The following is a 17,313-nucleotide window of genomic DNA, read 5'->3' as shown; positions in this document are numbered from 1 at the left end:
TAATGAAGAATGAAACATTTCTGTTAAAATTGAATTGGAGGTGAACTGGATTCATCATCAACTCTGCACCAGTGTGAATTGATGTTCTTTAATGTTCTGATAAGGTACATGCAACATCTCTTCCTCAACCCCTGCACCACTCTCTGCCTCTTGCCTCTCTCTCTCCACCTCCCTGCTAAGCGTATTAACCCATCTAATGTAATCCACATTCCATGTCTCACTTTACTCTTCACTTCTCACGTGCCCTCTGGAATGACTGCTCTCTGACTAACAAGGTCTATTTGTACATGACCTCTTCTGCTCTCATCATCCACCACCTCTCATTCCCCTCACCCCTGTCCTACTCGATACCTCAGCTTAATTGAACTCTCTCCTCTGACATCTACCCTTATCTCTAACCTCTCCTCACTTTCTGCTTAAACTAACTATCTTGTTAACTTTTACAATGCTATCATCTCCTCCTCCTCCCTCCTCCTCCTCCCTCCTCCATCATATATATGCCCCTTCTAGGCTCTGACACACTCATCCCTGTAAGGCCATGATTATCATGGGCACATGCTTGGTCATCCACAGTGCGTGCGAGCGATGCAGAGCCGCCTCGGACCTCAGTGCAGGGATTGCTGCATACCCCCAGCATCTGTCACCCACAAACAATACACACACTAATACTCCCCACAATACACACTATAATACCTCCTCAATACTAATCTCCCCAATAATATTATAGCTCCAAACACAATATACACAACACCCTTACACAAGATACACAATCTAGTACTCTCCTCTGCACCTCTACACACAATATAATACTCCCACACACACAATATACACACTACCCTCCTACCCCCATAAAATACAACCAATAATACACACACACTTTGTGGATGTTGGGACCAGCTCCCGGCATGCACCAGTGAAAGAGAGAGGCCCGCAGAAGCTCGGAAGAACTCCCTCCATCCGTGCCTTCCTCCGTTTCACATCTTCTCCCTGTCTCTCTCCCTCCCTTTCCTTGCATCTCCCTGCGTCTTTACGTATACCCAGTCAGTGACGGCTCTGGTCACGTGATGCCTTAATATGGGCTTATCCATATATGTTCATCCACGTCACTAATGTGATGCCCGCACTGTTGCGGAGCTGGTACTTACGACGGGCACTTATTGTTTTATCAGTACTGCGTACCTGACTCTACCGGCCTACTTTCAACACTAGTACAATATGTGCTTCACTACGAGTGAGTGGGGAATATTGGCATCACACAGTCACTGTTGAATATGCCATTCAATCCATTTTGAAAATAGTAATGCAATGTGGTTTTGTTTTGTTTGCTTTTTGCAGTAATGAAGAATGGAAAAGTTATATTAAAATTAAATTGGAGGGGGACTAGATTCAGCATTTCATCATGAACTCTGCACTTGTGAGAATTTAACTTCTTGAATACCCTGACAGGTACACGCAACATTAAGACTATAATCTGCTGTGCAAGCTTTCGTGCTATACCTCCCCCTCAGGTTTTGATTTATACATTTGCTCCCTCAATTCATGTCCTCTAATATTTGAAAGCTCTCTCCTAGCATTTTCTCTTTACCACAGAACGTCATCCCAATGTAACCTCTCTCTTGTTCTTTCTGCTGGCTGTTTCCTCACTCCTCTGTTAAACTTTTCTAATTTCTCTAACTTCCACACTCCTGCTTTTATCCACATGTTCTCCTCTTTCCTTCCCCTACCTTTGCATGTGTCTACACACTGCACCATTTGTACAGACCTCTATTGCAGCTATTTCTGCACTGCTCAATGAAAAGCACTCTTTAATATCCTATTCTCTGTGCCCCCTCTCTCTGCGCCCCCTCTTTTGGCGCCTCCTCTCTCTGCGCCCCCTCTCTCTGCGCCTATCTGTCTCATTCTCTCTACGTCCCTCTCTCTCTCTACATAGAGCTATCTCTGTCTCTCTCTACACCTATCTCTGTGTCTCCTTCTATGTTTGCTGATGTGTGGGATATCTCTTATAATCTTGAACCTGCTCATATACACATCGGGCCTCCCTGCCTCTGCCTCCCTGCTAAGAGTGTTAACCTATCTAATGTAATCCACATTCCTTTCCTTACTTTTCTCTTCCCTTCTCCTATGCCATCTGGAATGTCCGTTCTCTGACTAACAAGGCTCTAGTTGTACATGACCTCTTCTGCTCTCATCATTCACAATCAGTCATTCCCCTCACCCCATCTTACCTGTCCCACTGATTTGCCTCTGCTTAATTAAACTCTCCTCTGACATCTACTCTAACCTCTCTGCTCTCTCTCTCTTTCCGCTTAAACTAACAATCTTATTAACTCTTACAATGCTATCCTCCTATCTATATGCCCCCTCTAGGCTCTGACACACTTGTCCCTCTAGCCCACACCCTTGGCTAAATTCCCAAACATGTTCATCACACTTCCACTCGCTGTTCTTAATGCCTATGAAGGAAATCACACAATTGATATTTGATTTTTCTACAGTAAAAATGTCTCCAGTCCTGTATAAAGCTGCTCTCTGGGGCCAAACCACACTACTTTTTTTTTCACATTCATCAACACTCAAATTTAATTTACGCTGTCTTTTTTTCCCTGTATTTGACTCCCTCCACTAACCTTCTCCTCACACTTGCCATCCTTCCTTCACTTCTCCTCAAGCATTTGACTACTTCAGAGGCAAGGTGGATGCCACCCACAAGGAGATTCCTTCTGTCCCTTCCCCCTTCTCTCCTTCTACCTAATTCTCCTTCTGCATTTGACTCTTTTTCTTCTCTTACAGAGCTGGAAGCAAATCATCTTCTCTTCTCCCTCTACCACATGCCCTCTAGATCGTATCCCCTCACACCTTACTGCATCTCTTAGTCCCCACTCTCACCCACATCTTCAATTCCTCCCTATTCTCTGGCTCTTTACCCTCTTACTTTAAGCCTGTAGTGGTCACCCTTTTCTCAGAAACAACCTACACCCTATGTGCCTTACTAACTACCGCCCTGTATCCCTCCTGCTGTTTGTCTCCTAATTGCTAGAATGTCAACATTCTTAAATCACATTCCCTCCTGGATCCTTTACAACCTGCGGGGCTGCTACGGGTTTCACATTGAATATTTTCATCTCTACTCTACCCCTTCCTGTGATCTGAACCATGCAAGTTTTCGTTGATTCAATACATCATGAGTAGAGTGTGGCTACAGTATGAAGTAAAGACCCAAGGACCACATCTACTACCATTCATAACAAGAACATGTGCAGTAGCGCACAGCTGCAGTTCTATGTGATTGTTATGAAAGGTTGAGGTGGTTCAATTCTATGAATCTGGAGTGGGATGGATCCTGTTTGCATCATATGGTTTCATCTAGGCCAGTAGATTATATAACTCTCAGTACAGGTTACACATGGCATCAGTATTAGTGATTTAAAGAGGAGGAAAGCTTCAATGTGGAGAACAAAGCCACGTAATGTTGAAGTTACTCCTTTTACCATTTACTTGGTCAGTCTGTACTGTCTACTCTCCACACAGCTGCTAAGGATCTTCCATTTTAAATACTTTCACCTCCTATTCTGCACTGCTTTGCTGCCCATTATTCAGAGATGCGTTCCAGTCATGTTTAGCACTCTGAATCTCTCTGCAGTCATTGGTTCAGCACATCATGGGTAGAGCATGGCTACAGATACAGCAAGCTATTATTATTTTACCGGCTGATCACCCATAATATTGCATTAAAACATAGAATATCACTTAATTTCCAAAAGATTCAGTGATGCTGATAATGCAGAATCTCACAACATTTCCCATCATAATGCCATAATGCACAAGTGGGAGAAATAATCCTTGCTATATCTGTACATTGTGTGACGTATTACCTCAATGACCAATGAGAGCAAGTACATCTTCTGTATAGAGCGGCTGTGTTATGATGCAGTTATTGATCATCATTGACATAATCACAAGAATCTTATGCAAAGGGAAATTGTCCGCAGCGAAGTGAGATTTCAGCCCCCAAACGTCTGTAATATTAATGCAATGTCTTACTTTTGTTGCAGTGAACACTGAAGAGACGGATCTACTACAACACTGTACAGGATGAGCATACGCTACAAGCAGCAAAATGATCTTGCAGTTGACAGTATGTTGTTCTGGTAATGTGCACAATTATTATTTATGGGCTACACACCACAGTGCTGGACATATTCTGTTAACTTCAACTCTACTCCTAACATGGAGATGTCTTCCTGGTGTTACTGATTCAGTACATCATATGCACAGTGTGGTTATGATATGATGGATTGATTTAATGAACCCACCAACCAATGATGACATCTGCATCATCTTCTGTAAAGTGCAGCTACAGCATGATATTATCAGCATTTGGTGCGGTATAATCAGAGGTATCTATGTGCTTTTGTGCCTGTTTTAAGTCCTCCAGCTTAACGCCCCTACACCTCCCACTACACAGGCATACTTACTTATGCATACACTGACATCTGGCATACCTACACACACCCCAGGGCCACTTCCTTCCCCTGATGTCAGGGAGAGGATGGGCATGCAGAGTGCAGTAAGTCTCCACGTTACTCTGGCCAACAGTCTTGGCCTACCTCCAGCATCTGTCACCCACAACATCTGTTCCCTCCTTGTAAAGTGCTGAACTATCTCACCTGGGTCAGTGCTATAGCTGATCACAGTGCCCGATCAGGATGTCACTGTGACAGGCAGCAGTGCAGATTGACCGGTCAATCAATGCAGTGCCGCAACATATGCACTAAATGAGATTTCCGTGCCCCCAGTCAGGTTACTCCCTGGGCAGTGACCCTGCTCACACCCTCCCCTAGTTCCACCTCTGATCACAATTATCTCTCTTGGAGAGTGTAGCAAATTGGAGTTGGGGGAATCTCACCTCTGCCATGCATGGTCACAATCTGGGCACAGGACCCAAATAGTGGGCAATGTGGCACTTCTTACAGTAGAGAATAAGTAACTTTATTCTTTACTTGTGTATTAAGGACCTTATTTGCATTAAATTCAGTCCACATGGGACCAAGACTTTCTGGCTTACTGAACAAAGTGGAATTGTTTCGTAGAGGGTGGAGAATTGTATTTTATCTGAAATTACCCCCTCTGCACAAAATACAAACAATTATACCCATACAAGTACCTTGTGGAAGTTGTTGCCCTCTATCTTCCTGTGGTCTCTCCCTGTTTCTCACCGTGCCTCCTCCCATTTCCTTGCACCTGTGCGTCTCCGCATATATCCCTATACTCAGAGCCGGCTCCGGTCAGTGACATGGGATGCCCAAATATGAGCATACCCATATATGGGCATCCATGCCACTGACCGGAGCCCGCTCTGTTGCGGATATGGAGAGAGACTGGGAGATTTACATCCCCTTATAATTCATATGGTGCATAGTACCGGCACGTATTGTTTTACCGGTACTGTGTACCTTCTTACTTTCACACTGGTACAGTATGTGCTGCAGTGGGACTGAGAGGGATATATTGGTAACACATAGTCATTGGTGGGGGAATTCAATCCATTTTGAAAATAGTAATGCATTGTTTTTTAATTTTTTTTTGCAGTAATGAAGAATGAAAAAGTTCTGTTAAAATTGAATTGGACGTGAACTGGATTCAGCATTTCATCATCAACTCTGCACCAGTGTGAATTGACGTTCTTTAATGTTCTGACAAGGTACATGCAACATCTCTTCCTCTACCCCTACACCACCCTCTGCCTCTTGCCTCTCTCTCCACCTCCCTGCTAAGCGTATTAACCCATCTAATGTAATCCACATTCCTTGTCTCACTTTACTCTTCCCTTCTCACGTGCCCTCTGGAATGTCTGCTCTACGACTAACATGGTCTATTTGTACATGACCTCTTCTGCTCTCATCATCCACCACTTCTCATTCCCCTCACCCCTGTCCTACTCGATACCTCAGCTTAATTGAACTCTCTCCTCTGACATCTACCCTTATCTCTAACCTCTCCTCACTTTCTTCTTAAACTAGCTATCTTGTTAACTCTTACAATGCTATCATCTCCTCCTCCCTCCTCCTCCATCATCTATATGCCCCTTCTAGGCTCTGACACACTCATCCCTCTAAGGCCGTGATTATCATGGGCACACGCTTGGTTGTCCACAGTGCGTGCGAGCGATGCAGGGCCTCCCCGTCGCCTCGGACCTCAGTGCAGGGATTGCTGGAGCGACAGGCATGCGCTAACTTTGCCATCTGTTGCGTGCTTACTATAGACGCAGCCTAACCCATGCATTGGTTTAATTCACAAGCACGCTCTCATCACACTTCATCACATCACACTGCTGCTCTTAACACCTATGGAGGAAATCTCACAGTCTGATTTTCTACACTAAACCTTTGTCCTGTTCTGTAAAACTCTGCTCCTTTTTTTAAGGTCAAACACTACTTTTTCCTCACTCATCAACACTCCAATTTCATTCACACTGTCTTCTATGTATTTGAGTCCCACCACTGACTTTCTCCTCCCACTTAACATCCATCCTTTATTTCTCCTCAAGCCTTTGCTCACTTGAGGCAAGGTGGATGCCATCCACAAGTAGATTCGTTCTCTCCCTTCCCCCTCTCTCTTTTTCTATCTAGATCTCATTGCACTCTTGACTCCTTTTCTCCTGTCACAAAGCTGGAACCTGATCTTCTCTTCTCCCTCTACCACATGCCCTCTCAATCCTATATTCTCACTCTCACCCACATCTTCAATTCCTCCATATCCTTTGGCTCTTTCAACTCTTCCTTTTAAGCATGCAGTGGTCACCCCTATTCTCAAAAATAACCTTGACCTTGTGTGAATTTCTAACTATCGCCCTGTATCCGTCCTACCATTTGCCTCCTAATTGCTAGAACGTCTTGTGATCTCCCGTTTGATCAACATTCTTAAATCACATGCTCCTCTGGGCCCTTCACAATCTGCCTTTCCCAATGTAACCAATTATGTACATAAAGAAAATTCCCAAGGTCCATTTTACTTACTAATCCTGCTTGATCTCTCTTCTGCTTTTGATACTGTCAATCACTCTTCTCATTCATATTCTAAACTCTTTCTTCGTATCCGCAGCAAACTTATATCCTGGTTTTCATCATACTTCTCCATCACACATTCTCCATCTCTGTTGCTAACGTGTCTTTGTCTCCTGTTGTTTTGTCTGTTGGTATACCTCAGGACTCTGTTCTGGGACCTCTCTCACTACATACTATCACTAGTTGACCTTATCAACTATTTTGGCCCTTGATATCATCTCTATGCAGATGATACACACACCTATCCACCCTACCGTCACTCCTGCAATTTAGTTCCTAGTTTCGGGTCGCCTCCTGGCTATATCCTCCATGGATGACACTCTTCTGCCTTAAACCTAATGTCTAAAACTGAGCTCCTCATATTTCCCCCTAAATCTGGCCTAATATCACCTTTCTCCATCGCAGTAAACAGTACTACCATCATCCTGTCATGAAAGCACATTGCCTAGGAGTAACATTTGACTCTTCCCTTTCCATCTTCATTCACGACACTGGCTAAAGTTTGTCGATTCTTTCTCTGTAATATTTCCAAGATTTGCCCTTTTCTCTGTCAATCTACTGCTAAAACGCCAATGCATGCCCTTATCGTATGGGTTAACATACTGCTAACAGGGCTCCCTGCTTCACAACTTTCTCATTTGCAATCTATCCAAAACTCTGCTGCTTGAATAATTTCCCTTTCTCCCACAACAGTATCTGCTCATCTCCTCCTCCTCCTTAAATCCCTCTCCTTGCTTCCCATCAAGTTTCAGATCACCTACAAAGTTCTCCTCCTTACCTTTTTGTTAAGGTTCTCTATTAGTGGTGTACCGAGTACCCGGCGTTACCCGACACATTTCCAGCTACCCGGACATTACTCGAAACCGGCCACTGAGAAGTGGACTTGGCCGGGTAATACCCGGCGTCGGGTAATGTCAGGGCAGCTGGAAATAATCTTTTATACTTACCTTTCCTAAGACATCTAGGATCAGCAGCAGCAGTCCTCTGATGTTGGCAGCATCAGAGGTGTCTTCACCTGGCGGGGGGAGCTGCAGGAATCACTTCCACAGCACCGAAGCAGGTAAGCTGTGTCTGTGAGCCTGCAGCTCCCCCGCCGGCTGAAGACACCACAGATGCTGCCACCGTCACAGGACTGCTGCTGATCCTAGATGTCACCGCCACCCGGAAGGTAAGTGCCAAACCGTGTACCCGACCGGGTAGAACCTTTCATTTTGGCCGGGTACCCGTTACCCATTTTTTTATAGTTGAGGACCCAGTCCAACACTATTCTCTATTCATCTGCTCCTTCCTACATATCATCTTTGGTCTCGTTATGCCCTTCCTCGTCTCCTAAGCTCTACTAATAGCTGTCTCCATTATACTTCTTACACCTCTACTGCGCACTCGCTCTCTTGCCTGAAACCCTTTCCCATCAATTTACCTGTGAAACTCACACACACTCAGTATATGCCAACATACCCTCTTCCACCCACATTTAAGATCAACCTTAAAATTCACAACTTAAATGAAGCATTTCAATAGCTTTTACTCGTTGCTACTGTCACTCATTCAGTCACTAACTATTGTTCCCAAGAAGTGCTTTATACTACAAGTACCCACCATTAAGGACAAGCATTGTCATCTACTGCACTTGTTCCCCCACCTGTTGTCTCTCTGTAAGTCTCCTTACATTTCTCTTAGATTGTAAACTACCCAGGACAGGGATTTACTTTCCTATTGTCTGTTTTTGTTTGTTGAACTTATTGTATAATAATTTCCTGTACTTTTTGGTCTCTCTTGTAAAGCGCTGAGTACACAATGGGTGGTATATAAATAGAGATATATGCAGAGTCTAGAGACAAGGCACACGTGTATAGGTAGCTACAGTTTATCCGGGACCGTATGCATCCTTGAAGTGCCTGTCCCAGTTATTTTCTATTGATTGCAATGTAGGAGTGTCTGTCCTGTCTTATTTTTTTTATTATTATTATTATTATTATTATTATATATACAAAGATATATACAAAGATTGTTTCCTGTCGTTAGCATGACATTGTGTGACACAGTGTGATGTCATTGATTCAGTAGATTGTGTGCAGACCGGGACTGCAGTACAGTTTCACTGACATGAATAACTTGTGTGGTAGAAGCTCTAGAAGGAGCACAGCTGTGGGAGGGAGGTGGATTTGCTTTGTATCACATGGTTTGGAGCAAGGTTCATTGTATGTATCGTCAATAATAATTATAATAATAATAATGCAATGCTTAACTTTTTTATTTCAAGAGGAAAGACTGCAGAACAGAAGTGAATATTGAAGCCATGTGTTCATTTTCTTGCAAAATAGAAAATTGAAGGACAGTTGAAGAGGAGGAAAATGACTACACAGAGACAGATAAGCAATGTGTATATTTCTCATTTAGTATTTGTCGTTTTATTGACTCCAAAAAATCCGGCTGCTAAGGGTTTCGCATTGGACATATTCACCTCTACTCCACCCCTTCCTGTGATCTGTACCATGCAGATTTTTGTTGATTCAATACATCATGAATAGAGTGTGGCTACAGTATGAAGTACTGACCCAAGGACCACATCTACTACCATTCATAACAAGAACATGTGCAGTAGCGCACTGCTGCAGTTCTATGTTATTGCTATGAAAGGTTGAGGTGGTGCAATCATATGAATCTTGAGTGGGAGGGATCCTGTTTGCATCATTTAATTTGATCTAGGCCAGTAGAGTATATAACTCTCAGTACAGGTTACATATGGCATCAGTATTAGTGATTTAAAGAACAGAAAAACAGGAGTGGAGAACAAAACCAAGTAATGTTGAAGTTACTACTTTTTACTATTTACTTGGTCAGTCTGTACTGTCTACTCCCCACACAGCTGCTAAGGGTTTCCATTTGAGATACATTCACCTTCTACTCTGCACTACTGTGCTACCCTCTATTCAGAGATGAGTTCAAGTCATGTTTACCACTCTAAATCGCTCTGCAGTCATTGATTCAGCACATCATGGGTAGAGCATGGCTATAGATACAGCAAGCTTTATTTTACCCTAATATTGCATTAAAAAATAGAATATCACTCAGTTTCCTACAGATTTACTGATGCTGATAATGCAGAATCTCACCCTCCCATCATAATACACCAGAGGAAGAAATAATCCTTGCTATATATGTACATTGTGTGACATATTGCCTCCATGACCATTGATGGCAAATACATATTCTGTATAGAGCAGCTGTGTTATGATGTAGTTGTTATTGATCATCATTGAGATATAATCACAAGAATCTTATGCAAAGGGAAACTGTCATTAGCATAGTGGGATTTCAGCCCCCAAACTTCTGTAATATTAATGCAATGTCTTACTTTTATTGCAGTGAACACCGAAGAGACGGATCTACTACAACACTGCACAGGACAAGAGTATACACTACAAGCAGCAAAATGATCATGCAGTTGACAATATGTTGTTCTGGTAATGTGCACAATTATTATGTATGGGCTCCACACCACAGTGCTGGACATATTTTGTTAACTTCAACACTACCCCTACCATGGAGATGTCTTCCTGTGATTGGTGTTACTGATTCAGTACATCATATGCATAGTGTGGCTATTATATGATGGATTGATTTAATGAACCCACCAAACACTGATGACATCTGTATCATCTTCTGTAAAGTGCATCTACAGCAGGATATTATCAGCATTTGGGGTGATATAATCAGAGGCATCTATGTGCTTTTGTGCTGGGTAAAGTCCTCCAGCTGAACCGCCCCCCGCCCCCCACCCCCCTACACCTCCTGCCACACAGGCAAACTTACTTACACACACAGCACACTTACTTATGCACACTGACACTTGGCATACCTACACACACACACCCCACAGCCACTGGCATGCATGCAGAGTCCTGGGCATGCAGGATGGGCATGCAGAGTACAGAATATCTCCACCTTGCTCTGGCCCGTACTCTTGGCCTACCCCCAGCATCTGTCACCCACAACCTCTGTTCCCTCCCTGTAAATTGCTGCACTAACACACCTTGGTCAGCGCTGCAACCGATCACAGCACCGGATCATGTCACTGTGATAGGAAGCAGTGCTAATTGACCGGTCAATCAATGCCACGTGGCAACATACGCACCAAAAGAGATTTCCATGCCCCCTGACAGGCTACTCCCTGGGCAGTGACCCTGCTCATCTTCCACCTCTGATCACAATATTCTCTCTTGGAGAGTGTAGCAAATTGGAGTTGGGGGAATTTCACCTCTGCAGTGCATGTAGAGTCCTGTATGCAGAGTACAGAAAGTCTCCACCTTAGTCTGGCCCGTACTCTTGGCCTACCCACAGCATCTGTCACCCACAAATAATACATACACTAATACTCCCCACAATACACACTTTAATACCTCCTCAATAATAATCTCCCCAATAATATTATAGTCTTAAACACAATATACACAATACCCCCTAACACAAGATACCCAATCTAACACTCTCCTCTGCACCTCAACATAATATACACACTATAATACCCTACACACAATATAATACTCCCACACACACACAATATACACACTATCCTCCTACCGCCATAAAACACAACCAATAATACACACACACTTTGTGGATGTTGGGACCAGCTCCTTGCATGCACCAGTGAAAGAGAGAGGCCTGCCATCCGTGCCTCCCTCCGTTTCCCATCTTCTCCCTGTCTCTCTCCCTCCCTTTCTTTGCATCTCCCTGCATCTTTGCGTATACCCAGTCAGTGACGGCTCCGGTCACGTGATGCCTTAATATGGGCTTATCCATATATCTGTTGCAGAGATGGAGAGAGACCTGGAGATTTTACATTTCCTTATAATTCATATTGGTACTTAGTACGGGCACTTATTGTTTTATCAGTACTGGGTACCTGACCGTACTGGCCTACGAGTGAGAAGGCAATATTGGCATCACACAGTTACTGTTGAATATGTCATTCAATCCATTTTGAAAATAGTAATGCAATGTGGTTTTGTTTTGTTTGCTTTTTGCAGTAATGAAGAATGAAAAAGTTATATTAAAATTAAATTGGAGGGGAACTGGATTCAGCATTTCTTCATGAACTCTGCACTTGTGAGCATTGACCTTCTTGAGTGCCCTGACAGGTACACGCAACTTTAAGACTATAATCTTCATCAACTGCTGTGCAAGCTTTCGTGCTATACCTCCCCCTCCGGTTTTGATTTATACATTTGCTCTCTCAATTCATGTCCTCTAATATCTGGAGGCTCTCTCCTAGCATTTCTCTCTACCACAGCACGTCATCCCAATGTAACCTCTCTCTTGTTCTTTCTGTTTACTGTTTCCTCACTCCTCTGTAAAACTTTTCTAATTTCTCTAACTTCCACACTCCTGCTTTTATCCACATGTTCTATACACTTTCCTTCCCCTACCTTTGCATGTGTCTACACAAAGCACCATTTGTACAGACCTCTATTGCAGCTATTTCTGCACTGCTCAATGAAATGCACTCCTGCACATCCTATTCTCTTCCACCTTCCCTCATTCTCTACGCCCCCCTCTCAAAGCCCCCTCTCTCTATGTCTCCTCTCTCTACGCCTATCTGTCTCATTCTCTTGACGCCCTTCTCTCTCTACATATCCCTATCTCTGTCTCTCTCTACACCTATCTCTGTGTCTCCTTCTATGCTCGCTGATGTTGGGGGATATCTCTTATAATCTTGGACCGGCTCATATACACATCAGGCCTCCCTACTAAGAGTGTTAACCTATCTAATGTAATCCACATTCCTTTCCTTACTTTTCTCTTCCCTTCTCCTGTGCCCTCTGGAATGTCCACTCTTACTAACAAGGCTCTAGTTGTACATAACCTCTTCTGCTCTCATCAGTCACAATCAGTCATTCCCCTCACCGCATCTTACCTGTCCCACTGATTTGCCTCTGCTTAATTAAACTCTCCTCTGACATCTACTCTAACCTCTCTTCTCTCTTCTCTCTCTTTCTTTCTGCTTAAACTAACAATCTTATTAACTCTTACAATGCTATCCTCCTATCTATATGCCCCCTATAGGCTCTGACACACTCATCCCTCTAACCCACACCTTTGGCTAAATTCCCAAACACACTCATCACACTTCCACTCGCTGTTCTTAATACCTACGGAGGAAATCTCACACTTTGTTTGATTTTTCTACAGTAAAAATGTCTCCTGTCCTGTATAAAGCTGCTCTCTAGGGCTAAATACACTACTTTTTTCCACACTCATCAACACTCAAATTTAATTTACGCTGTTTTTTTTCTCTGTATTTGACTCCCTCCACTGACCTTCTCCTCCCACTTGCCATCCTTCCTTCACTTCTCCTCAAGCATTTGACTACTTCAGAGGCAAGGTGGATGCCACCCAAAAGGAGATTCCTTCTGTCCCTTCCCCCTTCTCTCCTTCTTCCCAAATCTCCTTCTGCACTTGACTCCTTTTCTTCTCTTACAGAGCTGGAAGCTAATCATCTTCTATTCTCCCTCTACCACATGCCCTCTAGATCGTATCCCCTCACACCTTACTGCATCTCTTAGTCCCCACTCTCACCCACATCTTCAATTTCTCCCTATTCTCTGGATTTTTGCCCTCTTACTTTAAGCCTGTAGCGGTCACCCTTTTGTCAGAAACAAACTACACCCTATGTGCCTTACTAACTACCGCTCTGTATCCCTCATGCTGTTTGCCTTCTAATTGCTAGTGTCAACATTCTTAAATCACATGCCCTCCTGGATCCTTTACAACCTGCCTTTCGTACAGCACGTTCTACAGACTGTGCTTAAAGCTAATTCCCAAGGTTTTTCCCTACTAATCCTACTTGATCTATCGGCTGCGTTTGATGCTCTCAATCACTCTCCTCCTTCATATTCTAAACTCTCTCTTGGTATCAGTAACAAAGTTCTATCCTGGTTTTCATCATAACTTTCCTGTCACACATTCTCCATCTCTGTTGCTAACATGTCTTCGTCTTCTATTGATCTGTCTGTGGGTATACATCAGGGCTCTGTTCTGAGATCTCTCTTTCTCTCTACATACTATCATTTGGTGACTTCATCAATGCTTTTGGCCTTAGATATAATCTCTATGCGGATGATACACACACAAATCTATCCACCCCTGTTCTCACTCCTGCAATCCAGTCCCTACTCTTGGGTTGTCTCCTGGCTATATGCTCATGGATGGCACTCCACTGCCTTAAACTTAATGTCTAACACTGGGCTCATATTATCCCCTTTCTCCATCACAGTAAACAGTACTACCATCTATCTTGTCATCAAACATGTTGCATAGGAGTAACATTTGGCTCTTCAATTCCATCTCCATTCACATGCACGGCTATGGGTAAAATGTGTTGCCTCTTTCTCTGTAATATTGCCAAGATCTTCCCTTTCCCCTCTCAACCTACTGCTAAAACTCCAATGTATACTGTTATCCTATAGGTTATTTTAACATACTACTAACAGGCCTCCATGCTTCACAACTTTCTCCTATGCAAAACTCTGCTGCTTGAATTATCTCACTTTCTCCCACAACAGTCTCTGCTCATCTCCTTAAATCCCTGTCCTGGCATCCCATCAAGTTTTTGTATCACCTACAAAGTTCTCCTCCTTACCTTTTTGTTAAGGCTCTCCATTAATCTGCTCCTTCTTGCATATCATCTTTGATCTCTCGTTATGCCCTTGCTTGTCTCTTGCACTATAACCATAACTGTCTCCTGTAAACTTCTTTCACCTCTACTGTTCTCTCACTTGCCTGAAACCATTTTCCATCACTGCACCGTACATGTGAAACTTCCTCACACTCAGTATATGCCAACATAACCTCTTCCACCCACATGTAAGACCAATCTTAAAATTCACGACTTAAATCAAGCATTTAAAAAACTTTGACTCGTGGCTACTGTCCCACACCCACAGTCACTGCTAACAACTATTGTTCCCAAGATGTGCTTTCTACTAATTGTACCCACCATTAAGGACAAGCATTGTCATCTACTGCACTTCTTCCCCCAACTGCTGCCTCTCTTTAAGTCTTCTAACATTTCTATTAGATTGTAAAGTTCCCAGGGCAAGGATTTACTTTCCTATAATCTGTTTTTATTTGTCGCACTTATTTTTTAATTATTTTTCCCCTCTCCCCTAATGATATACATATAGGTTTTCCTGTCATTTGCATGACAGAGTTATTATGGTTAACTATTGCATCATGTAGACTGCCTTTTCAGTGTGATGTAATTGATTCAGTACTTTGTGTGCAGACTGTGACTGCAGTACAGTGTCACGAACATTAATGACTTGTGTGGTAGAAGCTCTAGAAGGAACACAGCTATGGGAGGGAGGTGGATTTACTTTGGATCACATGGTTTGGCGCAAGGTTCATTGTATGTATGATCATAACCATGCAATGCTTAACTTTTATTTCAGGAGGGAAGAACAGTGAATATTGAAGCCATGTGTTTCTTTTCTGTCAGAAGAGAAATTTTGAAAGACAGTTGAAGAGGAGGAAAATGACTACACAGAGACAGATAAGCAATGTGTATATTTCTCATTTAGTATTTGTCGTTTTGTTGACTCCACACAATCCAGCTGCTAAGGGTTTCGCATTGGACATATTCCCCTCTACTCTACCCTTCCTGTGATCTGTACCATGCAGGTTTTTGTTGATTCAATACATCATGAGTAGAGTGTGGCTGCTGTATGAAGTATTGACCCAAGGACCACATCTACTACCATTCATAACAAGAACATGTGCAGTAGCGCACTGCTGTAGTTCTATGTGTTTTATTAAAGGTTGAAGTGGTGCAATCATATGAATCTGGAGTGGGATGAATCCTGTTTGCATCATATGGTTTCATCTAGGCCAGTAGAGTATATCTCTCAGTACAGGTTACACATGGCATCAGTAGTAGTGATTTAAAGAACAGAAAAAACAAGAGAAACTTCAATGTTGATAACAAAGCCAAGTAATGTTGAAGATACTCCTTTAACTATTTATTTGATCAGTCTGTACTGTCTACTCCCCACACAGCTACTAAGTCTTCCATTTGAGATACATTCACCTCCTACTCTGCACTGCTGTTCTGTCCTCTATTCAGAGATGAGTTCCAGTCATGTTTACCACTCTGAATCACTCTGCAGTCATTGATTCAGCACATCATGGGTAGAGCATGGCTACAGATACAGTAAGCTTTATTTTACCGGCTGATCATCCATAATATTGCATTAAAACATAGAATATTACTCAGTTTCCAAAAGATTCAGTGATGCTAATAATGCAGAATCTTACAACACATCCCATCATAATGCACCAGAGGAAGAAATAATCCTTGCTACACTACCGACACGTTTTATTGAAGCACGGCTAGCACCGCAAGCCGGGGGATGCCCCGGCGTGCTAGCCGCACTCCCTCAGCGTGCCGCGCATCACCGATGCACGGTCACGCGTCATCGGGTGCCTGCGCCCCCTGCACGCGCGTCCAGGGCTCCCCGAGGGAGCACTGGTGTCCCGCGATGTGGGGGACAGCGGCAGGGGGTTCCGGGGGACCCGACGGACCCGGCAGCGGAAGGGAGAAAGCCCCGATCGGAGGGCGCTCCTCCGCTGCTTCGGCGTGCGCCCGGCACCCTCCGGCGCGCGCCAGGTTACTGCTGCGGCCAAGAACGGGCAAATGCTCGAATAAACTCGGCCGCAGCAGTATATCTGTACATTGTGTGACGTTTGGCCTCCATGACCATTGATAGCAAATACATATTTTGTATTGAGCGGCTGTGTTATGATGTAGTTGTTATTGATCATCATTGAGATATAATCACAAGAATCTTATGCAAAGGGAAAATGTCTGCAGCATAGTGGGATTTCAGCTCCCAAACTTCTGTAATATTAATGCAATGTCTTACTTTTATTGCAGTGAACACTGAAGAGACGGATCTACGACAACACTGCACAGGACAAGAGCAAACACTACAAGCAGCAAAATGATCTTGCAGTTGCAAGTATGTTCTGTAATGTGCACAATTATTATTTATGGGCTACACACCACAGTGCTGGACATATTCTGTTAACTTCTACCCCTACCATGGAGATGTCTTCCTGTGATTGATTCAGTACATCATATGCACAGTGTGGCTATGATATGATGGATGGATTTAATGAACCCACCACCCACTGACATCTGCATCATCTTCTGTAAAGTGCAGCAGGATATTATCAGCATTTGGGG

The 17,313-nt window shown here is 43.4% G+C and overlaps 1 long non-coding RNA gene across 1 annotated transcript; it reads left to right on the top strand.

Annotated features, from left to right (window-relative positions):
- Nucleotides 1-10,510, top strand: LOC142477449 (uncharacterized). Its single transcript, XR_012792391.1, has 5 exons — nucleotides 1-104; nucleotides 4,053-4,148; nucleotides 5,590-5,701; nucleotides 9,328-9,445; nucleotides 10,434-10,510. It is a non-coding gene; the product is annotated as an uncharacterized LOC142477449 (long non-coding RNA).
- The last annotated feature ends 6,803 nt before the right edge of the window (nucleotides 10,511-17,313 follow it).

This window comes from Ascaphus truei, unplaced genomic scaffold (assembly GCF_040206685.1).
Source record: "Ascaphus truei isolate aAscTru1 unplaced genomic scaffold, aAscTru1.hap1 HAP1_SCAFFOLD_2109, whole genome shotgun sequence".
NCBI classification, from domain to species: domain Eukaryota; kingdom Metazoa; phylum Chordata; class Amphibia; order Anura; family Ascaphidae; genus Ascaphus; species Ascaphus truei.
The sequence above is the reverse complement of the archived record's forward strand: the minus strand, read 5'-3'. Positions and strand labels throughout refer to the sequence as shown.